The following is a 16,363-nucleotide window of genomic DNA, read 5'->3' as shown; positions in this document are numbered from 1 at the left end:
GCCTTTGTTTTTAGCTATTTGTTTATCATTTATAGTGGTGCTCTGCTAGGTAGCCTGTCCGATGCGAAGAATCACCAACATGTCAACACAGTTTAGTAAAATTTACATTTTATTTGTTGTTCTTAGACTACGTTTTAAACCTTTTAAAAAATTGTAATTCATGTTATTTGTTACTTAGATTGTGAACAATAGTATCAGGTGAACCTCGCTGGCTTTGAGCATTCTAGGCCATCTAGTTTTCATTTTGTTGCACTAACGCTATTTTGAAAGAGAGAAGTTCCTTCTCTACACACGTCAGACAGGCCAGAAACTACAATCCCCAGCAGGATTGTAGTTCCCAACTCCCATTTCAATTGAAATCCGGCGCGAACACGCTTGTGCGCACGGGCAGGCACAGTCTGCTGCAGTATAAAAGCAGCGTGCCAGCGAACTTTCGTTTGGAAACAGTTTAGTAAAATTTGCATTTTATTTGTTGTTCTTAGACTAAGTTTTAAACCTTTTAAAAAATTGTAATTCATGTGATTTGTTGCTAAGATTATGAAGATTAGCATCAGGTGAATCTCACTAGCTTTGAGCATTCTAGGCCATCTAGTTTTCATTTTGTTGTACTAATGCTATTTTGAAAGAGAGAAGTTCCTTCTCTACACACGTCAGACAGGCCAGAAACTACAATCCCCAGCAGGATTGTAGTTCCCAACTCCCATTCCAATAGAACCCTGGCGCGAACGTGCCAGCGCGCACGGGCAGGCACAGTCTGCTGCAGTCTGTGAAAGGAGGTGTAAAGAAGGTCCCGAGGTGAGCAAGTCTAATTCTCCCTCTTATTTACGTAATTATTGCCACAGGCTAGAGGAATAATCTACTCAGCTCGAGCAGATCACAATCACAGTAGTTTATATTTTAGAAATACCCCCTCACTGGACCTCTGTGAGGGTGAGCCCCCTCTCCTCTCTCTTTCCCCTCTGTTTGCACACGAAATGAGTCAAGAGGAAGTCGGCAGCCACTTACAGCAGACAACCAGCACTCCAGCACGTGGCACCTGGAGAAGTAACATGTTGGATAGGGAGATAAAGCATAAAATAGCCCACAAACGTGATAACGCTGCCTTAAAAGTGGGCTTGCTAAACACAAGCTTGTTAAATAAGCATGCACACAGTGTCCATGACCTAATCGTAGAAAGGGACCTGGACATCACGTGCATTACCGAAACATGGCTAAAAGACCCTATTGGTCCAGTAGGTACTAATGCAGTTCCAGAGGGATACATATTCTCCAGCATGGGGTCTGGCATGGATTCACATGCTCATGAATATTCCCCGTCGTCAGGCTGGGAATCCTCGGTAAAGAAAAAACCAGTATCAGTTTCGTTTCTGATCTGTCTTTCGTAGTAATAACCAATCACTGGTCTCTGCGTCATACTGACCACAGCCAATGACTGCCCTCTACCTAAGCACCGCCTCTGGCAGCCATCTTCAGATTTTTACCGCACGTTCATGTGTTGGGATCCTCGTGCTATTGCTCTCGAGCGTTAGTGCTATTTTTTCGCGCTTTTTCACAAAACTTCGATTCTTTCGGTCAAAAGAGCCTCAAGCTCCACCGATCCTACATCCGATCAACGGGGACCCGTGTCGGATTCGTCTGTGCCCCTCAAGGGTGAAGATTCGTCGAGCTACGCTTCGGAGGACTCCAGAAGCTTCTCAGGCCCGGTCTCGGAGATGGCCCAGGAGAAGGGAAGCTCGACGCCCGGAAAGCTGTTCAGGGTCTGCCCTGGATGCCAGCTGCAGAACGTCTTTAAGGAGGACGAACACTCTTTCTGCCTTTACTGCCTTCATGAGGACAAAACGCACGTGGAGAAGGACTGTGCGTTTTGCGGCAACATGTCGGAACGGACCATGAAGGACCGTCATCAACGTCTCGCCAACTGGCTGGAGGGTAAGAGCCCGTCTGGCGAGAAGAAGAAGAAGTCCGAGCGGTCTTCTAAGACCTTTGAGGGCGCCCCGGCGACGGGGGCCCAACATAAGGCCAAGCACCGCGAGTCCGCTGGCACCGGGAGCGCCGAACGGTCGGGCTCTACGGGCGCCAGGCAGGGTGCACCCTCCCCGGCACCATCAACCACGAGCCAACGCTCTGGGTCGGGTAAGAGGAAGGCCGAGCACCCGGCGAAGCTCCTGGAGAGGCCCCGGTCGAGCTCTAAGGCAGAGGAGGAGCGTGGCAGTGCCCCCTCCCTCAAGGATAAGGCGGTGAGCGCACCTAAGGTGGTGAAGGCCTTGATCCATCCGACCAAGCCCTCTATCGAAACGGTCGCGGCGGCCCTGGCTCAGCCTGTGGAGGCTGCACCAGTGGTGGCGTCCTCAGGGCCCAGAATCTCCCTGCCTCCTCGGAGGGAGTCTTCTTTTGTGCCCATCGATAGGACCCCCGTGAAACCCTCCGTGGGGAAGAAGAAGGGGGGGGCAGGGCGTCGTCGTAGATTCGGCCTCAACCTCAGAAGAGGAGCTGATCGAGGTCTTAAGCCACGGCCTAGGCGTGGAACAAGGCCAGCCCGTCGGAATGGACCCCGACGCAGGTGACGACGACGACATCGTCGAGGATACCGACGGGGCCCCTGCTCGCCCGTCGGATTCCCCTCTGCCAGCGCCGCAAGACAACTCGGCGGCCATTTTGTTGGCCATACAGTCCTTATGCTCCGAGATAAGGACGAGGCTACCGTTACCGACGGAGGAACCTCTCCCGTCGGGGGATCCAGAACCGGGACCTTCTGGTGTTCCCCCTACCAAGAAAAGAAGGATCCATCCACCACCTCCTTTTCTACCGTCGCGCCCCGTCCAGCCCTCCTCCCCGTCCACCCGAGGGGATGATACGGGGACTGACACGGCAGCGACGGGTACGGACGACGAGGCATACGACGAGGATATTCCGTCATCGCCCCCCACCAGGGCTTCTCCGCCCGACGAGATCGGATCTTTCCACTCCATGATCTCTAGGGCTTCCGAGCTTTTCCAGCTCTGCCCTGAGGAGAAGAAAAAGGAAGGCTTCCTTTATCAGCGGCGCAAGGCCAAGAGGAAGACGGTCCTCGCAGTGCCTCTGTTGGACGACATTTGGGATGAGGGCCTTTGCCTCCTCAAGAACCCTTCCACGACGCCAGCTAGAAGAGACCGGTACGAGAAGAAGTACCGGGTCCCTGACACGGCCCCCCTATGCCTCCGGGCGCAGCCTACCCCGGATTCCGTCGTCTCCGCGGCAGCCAGGAAGAAAGCGGGGGGGGGGGTGCGGCCTCCACATCGACTTCCCCGCCGGACGGCGAGGGAAAGAAATTGGATGCTATGGGGCGTAGAGTCATCTCGTCGGCAGCGACGACGATTAAAGCGGCCAACGCCTTGGCTATCGTGGCCCGCTACGACAGGGAGCTCTGGTACAAGATAGCTCCCCTGCTGGATTTTCTGCCGGACGACAAGAGGGCGGAGGCCCTGGAGATCCTGCAGGAAGGTGAGGTGGCCTCGGACCACGCCATCACCGTGGCGACGGACATCGCCGACACTGGGTTCCGCCAGCTGGGCAACGGCGTTTGCCTTCGACGTCGTGGATGGCTCAAAGCTACGGACTTCCGGCAGGACGTCCAGACCAGAGTCCTGGACATGCCCTTCGACGGGAACAACCTGTTTGGCAAGACAGTGGACGATTCCCTTCAGGCCATCAAGGCGGATACTGAGACGGCCCGGGCCCTTGGAGTCCTGCAGCAACGACGGACACCCTTTCGGAGCGGCGGAGGCAAGGGCGCCTCCAAAGGTTCCGGCGGCGGTTTCGCTTCCTACCGTCAAGCGGCCCGCTCGTCGTCGCAAGAGGCCTACAGAGGACGAGGCAAGTCTGGAGGACCCCGCCGTCGTCGCCAAGGAGGTCAAGGCGGCAAGGCCGCGTCCAAGCAGGATTGAACCGGCCGTGGGGTCGGGCCCCCACCGAAGCACCCCGGTGGGAGGCCGGCTGGCGGGCTTCGTCAGCGTGTGGGAGTCCATCTCCACCGACCGTTGGGTGCTGGACGCCCTGGCCCGGGGCCACGCGCTCGAGTTTCAAAGAAGGTGCCCGCGCGTCCCCCCCGTGGCCAGGAAAGAACTTCACGTCCCTCAACTTCTCCTGGAGGTAAAGGCGATGCTCAGAAAGGGCGCCATCGAACTCGTCCCAAAGAGGCTTCGGGGCTCCGGAGTCTACTCGAGATACTTCCTCGTGAAGAAGAAGACGGGAGGATGGCGCCCCATTCTAGACCTGCGACGTCTGAACAAGTTCATCAAGGCGCAGAAGTTCCGGATGGTCACCCTCCAGCACGTCCTGGGTCAGCTGGAGGAAGGAGACTTCCTATCGTCGTTGGATTTGGAGGATGCCTACTTCCACATTCCCATCCTAAAGGGGCACCGAAAATTCCTCAGATTCGTGGTCCAAGGGCGTCATTACCAGTTCAAAGCCCTCCCCTTCGGACTACGGTCGGCACCCAGGGTATTCACCAAGTGCCTCGCACCGGTGGCGGCGCAGCTGCGACGCGAGGGGATTCACGTCTACCCCTACCTGGACGACTGGCTCATCCGCGCCAAGACGAGGGAGCTCGCCGTGGTCCACACGGCAAGGACCGTCCAACTCCTCACGGACCTGGGATTCTCCGTGAACTACGCCAAATCCCACCTGGTGCCCGCGCAAGTCGCACTGTTTCTGGGAGCGAGGCTCGACACAGTGTCTCTTCTGGCCTCCCCGTCGGAGGAGAGGACCAGGACCATCTTGGGCAAGGTGCAACGGATGTTGGTGGCCGACGCGGCCAAAGTGAGGTCCATCAAGTCCCTCCTCGGGATGATGTCTTCCTGCATCTACCTCATTCCCATGTGCAGGCTCCGGATGCGCCCGTTGCAAGAATTCCTGGATGCGCGCTGGATCCAGACGACGGGCAGCTTCGAGGAAAGGATCAAGCTCGACGAGAGTTTCCGACGAGCGATACGGTGGTGGGGCACCCGCGCGCATCTGACGGCGGGCATGGACTTCCAGACCCCAGCCCACCAGGAGACTGTGACCACGGATGCCTCCCTGGAAGGGTGGGGAGCGCACACCGAAAATCTGCACGCAAGGGGACTATGGCTCCCGACGGAGAAGTCCCTGCATATCAACGTCCTGGAGCTCCGTGCAGTGTTTTGGGCCCTCAGGTCCTTCCTTCCGTCCCTCAAGGGCAAGGTGGTGAGGATCTTCACCGACAACACCACCACCATGTTTTACATCAGGAAACAGGGCGGAACCAGGTCCCCAGCGCTGTCCAAGGAGGCTCAGGACCTGTGGCATTGGGCCGTCGCCCAAGGGATTTTTCTGGTGCCGTTTCATCTGGCAGGGATAAAAAACACCATCGCCGACTCACTCAGCAGGGAGCTACGCTCGTGCCACGAGTGGGAACTACGGCAGGATCTGGTGGATCGCCTCTTCCGACGGTGGGGCACACCCCAGATCGACCTGTTCGCGACGGCGACGAACACCAAGTGCCGGAGGTTCGCCAGCAGGTTTCCCCAGACGAGGAGCATGGGCGATGCTTTCTCGTTCCCCTGGGAGGGCCTGTTCCTCTACGCGTTCCCTCCATTGCCTCTGCTAATCCGGCTCGTCAACCAGCTCAAGAGGTCACGGTGCAGGATGATCCTCGTCGCACCTGCGTGGCCGAGGCAGATATGGTTCCCGGACCTTCTGGACTTGTCAGCGTCCCCGCCGATCAAGCTGCCGGCGGACGCGGATCTACTCTCCAGGGTAGGAGGCGCCATCCTCCACCACGACCCGAAGTCGCTGAACTTGCAGGCCTGGCTCCTGCAGCGCTAGAGTTTGGAGGATACGACATACCGGCCGATTGCAGAGAGGTTCTTGCAAAGGCCAGGGCGTCCTCGACTCTTAAATGCTACGGACACAAATGGAAGAGGTTCTCTGTCTGGTGCCACGCACAGAAGATTAACCCTCTACGGATTACGGCTCCCCAAGTACTGCCGTACCTGCTGACGCTGGCCAAGGCTGGTCTGGCACACGCGTCCATCAAGATTCATCTTGCTGCGATCTCCCGATACACCAGAACCACGGGGCGGACGTCCTTGTGGTCTCATCGTCTGGTGAAAGTTCATGAAGGGACTGTTCAGATCGTTCCCGCCGGTGAAGGCTCCGGCCCCGGCGTGGGAGCTCAACGTGGTGCTGACCAAGCTCATGGGACCTCCGTTCGAGCCTCTGCACTCGGCCCCGTTGAAGTTTCTATCGTGGAAAACAGCTTTTCTTGTGGCCATCACCTCCGCACGACGAGTGGGAGAGATCCAGGCCCTTTCCTGCAAGGCCCCGTACTTGACTTTCCACGACACAAGGGTAGTGCTCAGGACGCACCCCTCCTTCATGCCCAAGGTACCGTCGGACTTCCATCTCAACGAACCCTTGGTGTTACCTGTGTTCTTCCCGTCGCCTTCGTCGCCGGCTGAGAGGACTTTGCACTCGCTGGATGTAGCTAGAGCGCTGAAGTTCTACGTGGACCGCACGAAGGGTTTTCGGAAGACGTCACAACTCTTTGTGAACTTTGGACCTGTCAATCAGGGAAAGGCTCTCTCGAAGGCTTCCATCTCCAGATGGCTCTCCGGCTGTATCATGTACTGTCACCGGTTGGCAAACCGACCGCTGCCTGGCCGTCCGAGAGCCCATTCCACCAGAGCGATCGCAGCTACCACGGCGTTCCTATCTGGTGTGCCCCTGCTGGACATATGCAGGGCTGCTACGTGGAGGTCGACGCACACCTTCACGAAATTCTACTGCGTCGACCGGGATTCCAGGGAGGAGTCCAGGGTCGGCCAAGCAGTGCTGCGCAACCTGTTCGCCTGAGGTGAGCCTGGTGAGGAGGTAAGATGCTTAATGTTGAGTTGATGTGATGCTTAATGTTGAGCCTTTGCCACCTCCCGTGGTTGTGCATGTGTGTACTGCTATGTATTCTTTATTCATGAGCATGTGAATCCATGCCAGACCCCATGCTGGAGAAGGAACAAGTTACTTACCTGTAACTGTTGTTCTCCAGCATGGGTCTGGCATGGATTCACATGCGAACCCTCCCGCCTACCCCTCTGCGGCTCTTCACTTGGTCATACTGCCACTTCACGTGCTTCCAAATCTGAAGATGGCTGCCAGAGGCGGTGCTTAGGTAGAGGGCAGTCATTGGCTGTGGTCAGTATGACGCAGAGACCAGTGATTGGTTATTACTACGAAAGACAGATCAGAAACAAAACTGATACTGGTTTTTTCTTTACCGAGGATTCCCAGCCTGACGACGGGGAATATTCATGAGCATGTGAATCCATGCCAGACCCATGCTGGAGAACAACAGTTACAGGTAAGTAACTTGTTCCTTATACAATAAAATTCTCCAGCATGGGGTCTGGCATGGATTCACGTGCTCATGAATATTCCCCGTCAGGCCGGGAATCCTCGGTATAGAAAAAAAATCAGTATCAGTTTCGTTTCTCATCTATCTTTCTCAGTAGTAACCAATCACTGGCCTCTGGGTCATACTGCCCCCAGCCAATGACTGCCCTCTCCCTAAGCCCCGCCCCTGGTAGCCATGCTCAGATTTTTACCACACGTTCAAGTGTTGGGAATCCTCGTGCTGTAGCTCTCGAGCTTTTGCTGCATTTTCGCGCTTTTTTCAGATTTTCTCATTTTTCGGTTAAATAGAGCCTCAAGCTCCACCGTGTCCACATCCGATCAACGGAGATCCGTTTTGGAGTTTCTACGCCCCTCAAGGGTGAAGATTTCGTCGAGTTACGCTTTTGGAGGATTCCAGAAGTTCCGAGGGCTACACCGGTCATGGCCCAGGAGAAAGGAAGCTCGACGCCCGGTAAGCTGTTCAGGACCTGCCCTGGATGCCAGCTTCAGAACGTTTTCAAGGAGGACGAGCATTCGTTATGCCTCTACTGCCTCCATGAGGACAAGACGCACAAGGAAAAGGACTGCGCGTTTTGTGGGAACATGGTGGAGCGGACCATGAAGGATCGCCAACTCCGTCTCGCCAACTGGCTGGAAGGGCAGAGCCCGTCAGGCGAGAAGAAGAAAAAGAAGTCTGAGCGGTCTTCTAAGTCCTGTGAGGGCGCCCCGGCGACGGGGGCCCAACAAAAGGCTAAGCACCGCGAGTCCGCGGGCACCGGGAGTGCCGAACGGTCGGCCTCCTTGGCTGCCAGGCAGGGCGCATCCTCCCCGGCGCCATCAACCACGAGCCAACGCTCTGGCTCGGGTAAGAGGAAGTCCGAGAACCCGGCGAAGCGTCTGGAGAGGCCCCGGGCGATCTCGAAGATTCCGGCAGAGGGGGAGCGAGGCTCGGACCCTCCCCCCAAGGTGAAGGCCCCAGGCGTACAGAAGGTGACGTTGGCCTTAATTCACCCTGCTAAGACCTCGATTGAGGATGTCGCCGCGGCCCTGGCTTAGCCTGTGGAGGCTACACCAGTGGAGGCGCCCTCAGGTACCAGGGTCTCCCTGCCACCACGGAGGGAGTCGTCTTTCAGGCCCATCGAGAAGACCCCCACGAAGTCCTCATTGGAAAGGGTGGGGGAGGGGCTAGTGGCCATCGTGGATACGGACACGACCTCTGAAGAGGAGCTCATCCAAGTCGTGGAAGAGGCCCAGCCCATCGGGAGGGATCCCGACGAGGGCGACGACGAGAGCGACGGTGTCGCAGACGAAGCTCCTCAAGAGCCCTCGCTCCCGTCGTTCCCGGCGCCGCAGGACACCTCGGCGGCCATTTTGTCAGCCATCCAGTCCTTATGCTCGGAGATAAGGACTAGGTTGCCCCTTCCCCCGACGGAGGTACCTGAGCCAGACCCAACGGGGGAACCGGAGCCAGGACCTTCGGAGAGCCCACCACTTAAGAGGAGGAGGAGGCATCCTAGGCCTCCTCTCCGCCTCTGCGGCCTTCTCTGTCTTCCCCCCAGTCCACTACCCATGGGGATTATACAGGCATGGACACGACTACGACGGGTACGGATGACGACGGAGGCGACGACGGGACGTGTCCCCCGTCGCCCCCTGCCCGGGCGTCCCCGCCCGACGAGATTGGATCCTTCCATGCTATGATTTCCAGGGCATCCGAGCTCTTCCAGCTCTGCCCCGAAGAAAAGAAGGAAGGGTTCCTTTACCAGCGGCGCGAGGCTAAAAGGAAGACGGTCCTCGCCGTACCGCTTCTTGATGACATCTGGGATGAGGGGCTCGCCCTCCTCAAGAACCCTGCCACGGCTCCTGCGAAGAGGGACCGGTACGAGAAGTAGTACCGGGTCCCCGACGCTGCCCCCTTGTGCCTTAGGGCGCAACCTACCCCGGATTCGGTCGTTTCGGCGGCGGCCAAGAAGAAAGCGGGGGGCTTCGGCCTCGACTTCAACCTCCCTGCCGGACGGCGAGGGTAGGTAGCTGGATGCGATGGGACGCCGGTCATCTCATCTGCAGGGACGACCATCAAGGCGGCCAATGCCCTGGCCATCGTAGCCCGCTACGACAGGGAGTTGTGGTTCAAGATCGCCCCTCTGTTGGACTTCCTTCCGGATGCCAAGAGGGCTGAGGCCCTGGAAATCTCACAGGAAGGTGAGATTGCCTCGGACCACGCCATTACGGTGGCTACGGACATCGCCGACACCGGTTTCCGTCAGTTGGGCAACAGCGTTTGCCTGAGACGACGAGGGTGGCTCAAGGCGACGGATTTCTGCCAGGACGTACAGACCAAGGTTTTGGACATGCCCTTCGATGGGAACAACCTCTTTGGCAAGGCGGTTGATGAGTCCCTTCAGGCGATCAAGACGGACACGGAGACGGCCCGTGCACTGGGTGTGTTCCAACAGCGGCGGCCGTCCTTTCGGAGCTCCGGAGGCAGACCGGGTGCCTCCAAGGGAGCCGGCAGCAGCTCCTCTACGTACCGTCAAGCGGCAAGATCTTCGTCGCAGGAGGCCTACAGGGGACGCGGCAAGTCAGGCGGATCCCGCCGTCGTCGTCAAGGTGGTCAAGGAGGCAAAGCGGCCTCCAAGCAAGATTGAACCGACCGTCAGGTCGGGCCCCCGCCAAAGCACCCCGGTGGGAGGCCGGCTGACGAAGTTCATCGGCCTGTGGGAATCCATCTCCGACCGTTGGGTGCTGGACGCCCTGGCCTTGGGGCACGCCCTCGAGTTCCAGAAGAAGTGCCCCCGCATTCCTCCCGTGGCCAGGAAGGAAAATCATGTCCCTCAACTGCTGTTGGAAGTAAGGGCGATGCTCAGGAAAGGTGCCATTGAGCGTGTTCCAAAGAGGCTTCGGGGCTCCAGAGTTTACTCAAGATACTTCCTCGTAAAGAAGAAGACAGGAGGATGGCGTCCCATCCTGGACCTGCGACGACTGAACAAATACATCAAGGCACAGAAGTTCCGGATGGTCACCCTCCAGGACGTGCTGGGACAGCTGGAGGAGGGCGAGTTCCTGTCGTCGTTGGACTTGGAGGATGCATACTTCCACATCCCTATTCTAAAGAGACACCGAAAGTTCCTCAGGTTCGTGGTCAAAGGGCTGCACTACCAGTTCAAGGCTCTCCCGTTCGGATTAAAATCGGCGCCCAGGGTGTTCACCAAGTGCCTAGCACCGGTGGCGGCGCAGCTCCGCCTGCAGGGGATCCACGTCTACCCCTACTTGGACGACTGGCTCATACGGGCAAGGACAAGGGAGCTCGCCGTGGAACACACTGCGAAGACCGTCCAGCTGCTCACGGACCTGGGGTTCTCCATCAACTTTCCAAAATCCCACCTGGTCCCGTCGCAAGTCGCCCTGTTTCTGGGAGCACAGCTCGACACAGTGGCGCGGTGGGCCTCACCGTCGGAGGAAAGGATAAGGACCATCCTGAGAAAGGTGCAACGTCTGCTGGCCACGGACGTGGCCAGAGTGAGGTCTATCAAGTCCCTCCTCGGAATGATGTCCTCCTGCATTTATCTGGTGCGCCACTGCAGACTTCGGATGCAGCCCTTGCAAGAATTCCTCGACGCCCACTGGATCCAGCCGACGGGCAGCTTCGAGGACAGGATCCCGCTCGACGAAGCGTTCCGTCAGGCGATACGATGGTGGGGTCTCATCTGACGGTGGGAACAGGTTTCCTAGCCCCGGCCCACCAGGTGACGGTGACGACGGATGCCTCCCTGGAAGTTTGGGGAGCGCACACCGGGGGTCTCCACGCAAGAGGCCTTTGGCTCCCGGAGGAGAAGACACTGCACATCAACATCTTGGAGCTCCGTGCAGTGTTCTGGGCCCTCGGGTCCTTCCTTCCGTCCCTCAAGGGCAAGGTGGTGAGGATCTTCACCGACAACACCACCACAATGTTTTACATTCGGAAGCAGGGCGGAACCAGATCCCCTGCCCTATCCAAGGAAGCCCAGGATCTGTGGCATTGGGCCGTAGCCCAAGGGATGTTTCTGGTACCCTTTCATCTGGCAGGGATAAAAAACACCATCGCCGACTCACTCAGCAGAGAGCTGCGCTCCTGCCACGAGTGGGAACTGCGCCAGGATCAAATGGACCGACTCTTCCGATGATGGGGCGAACCCCAGATCGATCTCTTCGCGACGGTGGCGAACTCCAAGTGCTGGAGGTTCGCCAGCAGGTTTCCCCAACCGAGGAGCATGGGCGATGCTTTCTCGTTCCCCTGGGACGGCCTGTTCCTTTATGCGTTCCCGCCGTTGCTACTCCGGCTCGTCAACCAGCTCAAGAGGCCCCGGTGCAGGATGATCCTCGTCGCACCGGCGTGGCCGAGGCAGATCTGGTTCCCGGACCTTCTGGACTTGTCAGCGTCCACACCAGTCAAGCTGCCGACGGACGCGGATCCAGAGAAGGAGGCGCCATTCTCCATCACGACCCACAGTCGCTGAACTTGCAGGCCTGGCTCCTGCAGCACTAGAGTTTGGAGGATACGACATCCCGGCCGACTGCAGAGAGGTTCTTGCGAAGGCCAGGGCATCCTCAACTCTCAAGTGCTACGAACAGAAATGGAAGAGGTTCTCTGTCTGGTGCCGCTCACAGAAGATTAACCCTCTATGGATTACGGCCCCTCAAGTATTGCCGTACCTATTGTCTTTGACCAAGGCTGGCCTATCTCACGCTTCCATCAAGGTACATCTGGCTGCCGTCTCACGTTACACCAGAACCACAGGACGGGCGTCCTTGTGGTCTCATCGACTGGTGAAGGAATTTATGAAAGGACTGTTCCGATCATTCCCGCCGGTGAAGGCCCCTGCCCCGGCGTGGGAGCTCAACGTGGTGCTAACTAGGCTCATGGGGGCCCCATTCGAGCCTATGCATTCAGTGCCGTTGAAGTTTCTGTCGTGGAAGACAGCATTCCTCGTGGCCATCACCTCTGCACGACAAGTGGGAGAGATCCAGGCCCTGTCTTGCAAGCCTCCATACTTGACTTTTCACGACACGAGGGTGGTGCTGAGGATGCACCCCTCCTTAATGCCCATGGTGCCGTCAGACTTCCACCTCAACGAGCCCTTTGTGTTGCCAGTTTTCTTCCCGTCGCCTTCGTCGCCGGCTGAGAGGACTCTGCACTCGCTGGATGTAGCTAGAGCGCTGAAGTTCTACGTGGACCGCACGAAGAGTTTTCGGAAGACATCACAGCTGTTTGTGAACTTTGGACCTGTGAATCAAGGGAAGGCTCTCTCGAAGACTTCCATTTCCAGATGGCTCTCCGGCTGCATCATGCACTGTCGCCGGTTGGCAAACCGACCCTTGCCAGGCCGTCCGAGGACCCATTCGACCAGAGCGATCGCTGCTACTACGGCGTTCCTGTCTGGTGTGCCCCTGCTCGACATCTGCAAGGCTGCTACGTGGAGGTCGACGCACACCTTCACGAGATTCTACTGCGTCGACCGGGATTCCAGGGAGGAGTCCAGAGTCGGCCAGGCAGTGCTGCGCAACCTGTTCGCCTAAGGTGAGCCTGGTGAGGAGGTAAGAGTTGCTTAATGTTGAGTTGTTGTATTGCTTGATGTTGAGCCTTTTGCCACCTTCCGTGGTTGTGCATGTGTGTACTGCTATGTATTCTTATATTCATGAGCATGTGAATCCATGCCAGACCCCATGCTGGAGAAGGAACAAATTACTTGCCTGTAACTGTTGTTCTCCAGCATGGGTCTGGCATGGATTCACATGCGAACCCTCCCGCCTACCCCTCTGCGGCTCTTCACTTGGTCATACTGCCACTTCACGTGCTACCAAATCTGAGGATGGCTGCTAGGGGCGGGGCTTAGGGAGAGGGCAGTCATTGGCTGGGGGCAGTATGACCCAGAGACCAGTGATTGGTTACTACTGAGAAAGACGGATCAGAAACGAAACTGATACTGATCTTTTCTATACCGAGGATTCCCGGCCTGTCGACAGGGAATATACATGAGCATGTGAATCCATACCAGACCCATGCTGGAGAACAACAGTTACAGGTAAGTAACTTGTTCCATAGAGATCAAGGACAGGGTGGAGGAGTAGTAGTTATAGCTAAAGAAGCGCTGCACCTCTTTAAAGCAAATCTTGAATGTACTGGGTGCGACACCATTCAATTAAAATTGACTCACACACCAAGCGACTGTTTGAACATAATTGTGATATATAGACCCCCCTCTCTGACCTCCGACTTTGAGAGTGAAATAGCTCTGCAACTAAGTAAACTGGTCTCAGACAATTCATCTACCCTATTAGTAGGGGACATGAATAGGTGGAGAGGGAACCCAGATGATAAAGAGGCTATTGCCTTGGAATGCGCCATGAACAATCTGGCCTTTCAAATAGTAAACAACAAGCCTACTACCCCGCAGGGTAACCAGCTAGACTGGATCTGTACAAACAGCCATGCATTTGGTCGGACCATAGCTTGGTGACTCTAGAGATACTCTTAATCTCCCCATTTAAGCAGTTGGAGAACCCACATGTGAAAGTTTCAAGCAGAAATTTTAAAGAAATTGGACCCGAGCAGTTAAAACCATGCCTTCGTCAGATTCTCGAATCTTTCTCAGTGAATGATGACTGCGAACATAAATTAGCAAAATACACCAAACACATGCAGGCGATGATAGAGAAGTATGCACCACTAAAAAGCAAGCTAATAAGAAAAAATAGCACTAAGGCCAAATGGTACAGTCAGCACACCAATAAACTTAAACAAATAAAACGTGCTAAAGAACGAATATGGCATAGGAGCCAAACTCAGGAAAACAGGGAGGATTGGAAATGCGCGGAGCAAGCATATCGAAAGGCAATTAGAGAAGCAAAGTCTGATTGCAATAAAGAAATAAAGGCAGCTCCTAATTCGACCAGTAAACTTTTCGAAAATACTGAAGGATATGGAAAAACCCCAAATCTTCTCTCCTCCACACATCCCTTCGAAGGAAGATACAAGAGGGTTTTGCGGCTAAAATATCAAAAGCACGGAACCACATAATTTTGGCTAGAGATACCACCAGCATAGAGCCTCCTCCGGAAGAAAACCCCACATCAATTGAGAGGGAGAGATTTAATTTTTCAGCGGTTTCAGAGGAAGAATTATGTAGGGTGATGTCCGGCATGAAACCAACCTCTTAAACTGAAAACATCCTCCCCACCAAGATCATCTTGCATCATAAAGAACTCTTTGCACCTATCCTGACAAGGTTAGTTAACGCCTCCTTCTTAGAGGGAGCAGTCCCCGACGATATTAAAAATGTCACAATAACCCCGTTTGTAAAGAAGGCAGGTCTGGATCCTAAGGATCCCAGTAATCTCTGTCCTATTACAAACTCAAATTTTATTTTAAAAATCTTAGACAAAATAGCCACCAACAAGCTCCAAAAATATGGGGAAACCGCAGATGTGTTACATGAACAACAATCATTTTTCAGAGCGGCTCACAGCACAGAGTCAGCCATGCTGGATCTACAGACACAAATGCTGGAACTGATGGAGAAAGCTAAGCCCAGGTTACTCATGCTGCTAGATCTCAGCGCTGCGTTTGACCTGGTAGACCACCAGCTACTCCAATCAGCCCTGGATAAACTTGTAGGATGCTCGTCAAAAGCACAGGCTTGGCTTGCTTCCTTCCTGAAGGACTGGAAGGGGAGAATACATTGGGTTGAAAATTTCTCAGAAGCCACCCCAATACTGTTTGGAGTTCCCCAGGGAGCCAGCTTGTCTCCACTTCTTTTTAACCTCTACATAAGAGTCTTAGCTCCCTGCTAGAAAACATTGGCGTATTTTTCACCAAATACGCCGATGACACGCAGCTGATATTCAAACTAACAGGAGACTATGCAGTAGATGGCGTAAATTTCCTCAATTTTAGCAACATCATTGATACCTGGATGCAGAGGCACTGGATGTGTCTAAACAACACAAAACCCGAATTAATGATTTTCGGAACAAACCAGGCCAGGTCTAAGTTGGATTCCCAATATAAGACTTTCCATATCAAAGAAGCCATCATACCAGTATTACCTAAGGTAAAAACCCTGGGTATGATGGTAGAAGCCTCACTAGGCTCCGGGGCCCAGGTTAACTATCTGTACAAAAATAATGTGTACTACCTGCGCCTTTTGAGGGCAATTAGACCCTTTATAAATGAGACAAACTCGGCTACTATTGCAAGAGCAATCTTGTTGTCCTGTTTAGATCACGGCAATGCATTGTTATTGGGAGCTTCTAAGAGAGTGCTGACAAAATGCCAAGTAATGCAAAAGGATGCTGTTCGCATTATTAAAAAGAAAAAACAAAGGGACCATATATCAGAAGAAAGAAAGGAATTGCACTGGCTTAGAATAGAGGACAGAGTCCGGTTTAAAGCCATGACGATAGTCCACAGATGTCTTTTTGGGGGAGGCACCGGCCTATTTCAAAAAACAATTCTCCTGGTATGCGCCCCAAAGATGCTTAAGATCAGCAGACACGGGTCTCCTAAATATACCAGAGGCTAAACGGGAAGGGGTAGATATTTTCCTGTTAAGGCGGCTAAATATTGGAACGGTTACCAGTGACCGTAAGACGAGAAGAAAACTACCTCCGCTTCAGGAAGGCTCTGAAAACTTTCTTATTCCAATAGCCTTGAATCATCACAGTGTCACCTCAGTGTAGAGGAGACACGGTTAACCTTGTGAGACTTCTACTGTGAATGGTACTTCTCTGCGTTTCCCCGCGCCCTGATGCCTGCGGGCATTCGGCACGTTATAAGCACAGAGTCATCTCTTAGCTATGGGTTATTTGCTCAAAGACTCGATTAAAAAAAAAAAACTAGACGCATATTAACGAACTAGAAATCGGCTTCTGGGTGAGGTTATTTCTGAAAAGTGGTTGTCCTTTCCCTAGCACCCACATCCTCATGATTTATTTACTA

At 54.8% G+C, this 16,363-nt stretch overlaps 1 protein-coding gene across 1 annotated transcript in view; it reads left to right on the top strand.

Moving 5' to 3' along the window:
- The window catches only part of VIRMA (vir like m6A methyltransferase associated), a 1,848,046-nt gene that overhangs the window by 371,789 nt on the left and 1,459,894 nt on the right, over positions 1 to 16,363 (top strand). The gene's annotated exons all lie outside the window — the stretch shown is intronic.

The sequence above is a fragment of the Ambystoma mexicanum genome, chromosome 5q, assembly GCF_040938575.1.
Source record: "Ambystoma mexicanum isolate Mex_15411 chromosome 5q, UKY_AmexF1_1, whole genome shotgun sequence".
NCBI classification, from domain to species: Eukaryota; Metazoa; Chordata; class Amphibia; order Caudata; family Ambystomatidae; genus Ambystoma; species Ambystoma mexicanum.
Note: the sequence above shows the minus strand (reverse complement) of the source record. Positions and strands in the feature narration are given on the sequence as shown.